This window comes from Osmerus eperlanus, chromosome 28, assembly GCF_963692335.1.
Source record: "Osmerus eperlanus chromosome 28, fOsmEpe2.1, whole genome shotgun sequence".
In the NCBI taxonomy this organism is placed as follows: domain Eukaryota; kingdom Metazoa; phylum Chordata; class Actinopteri; order Osmeriformes; family Osmeridae; genus Osmerus; species Osmerus eperlanus.
In genome coordinates, this window is record NC_085045.1 from 3041711 (window position 1) to 3042312 (window position 602).

Here is a 602-nt window from a genome sequence, read left to right on the forward strand (position 1 = left end):
TGTGAACCACATAGAACTGCCAAAGGGATGTTGGAAAATCAAGGACGAAAATAGTCATGATACCATAATAGGATTAATGACAAGTCTTTAACTTGAAAAATATGTCTATGGATGATGACGTCTGGTTGTTGTTTTGTTACCTTGAATTTGACCTCCGTTTTCATCGTCCAATCATCATGGTTCTTTTTGTAGTTGGAAGAATCAAACATGCTCCCAGAATAGCCCTGCATTAAGCTTGACGTTTTATGCAGTTGATGACACTTCTATTTCAGAATGCAAAATGAATAGATACAGTAGATGTTCAAGGTGTATATTTACACATACATTTAGATGGATTTTTGGAAGTTTTATAACGTTTCGAATATTGATTTCTCACAGTGTTCCGGGTTTTGATGCACTCGTTTCCAGGGACAGACCAGAATAAGGCCTCAGAAAGTTCTGCATGTGGTTTGAAACAAAAGGCACAACTTTTAGGTTTGATCCTCATCGTCCTCATCCGAAGAAGCAGATATCTTCTATGTTCTGTATATACTGATCCTCAAAGGCATTGTATTGTTGCTCTGTATATTGTATTTTCATACAGTACCTATCATTTAAAGAAT

General features: G+C 36.2%; 1 protein-coding gene across 1 annotated transcript in view; it reads left to right on the forward strand.

Annotated features, from left to right (window-relative positions):
* si:dkeyp-14d3.1 (transmembrane protein 132C) overlaps window positions 1-602 on the forward strand; it is a 77623-nt gene extending 77021 nt beyond the window's left edge. Inside the window, exon 9 of the mRNA XM_062454070.1 lies at window positions 1-602. This exon is cut by the window's left edge and continues 1311 nt beyond it. The gene's annotated coding sequence lies outside the window, so the exon portion shown is untranslated.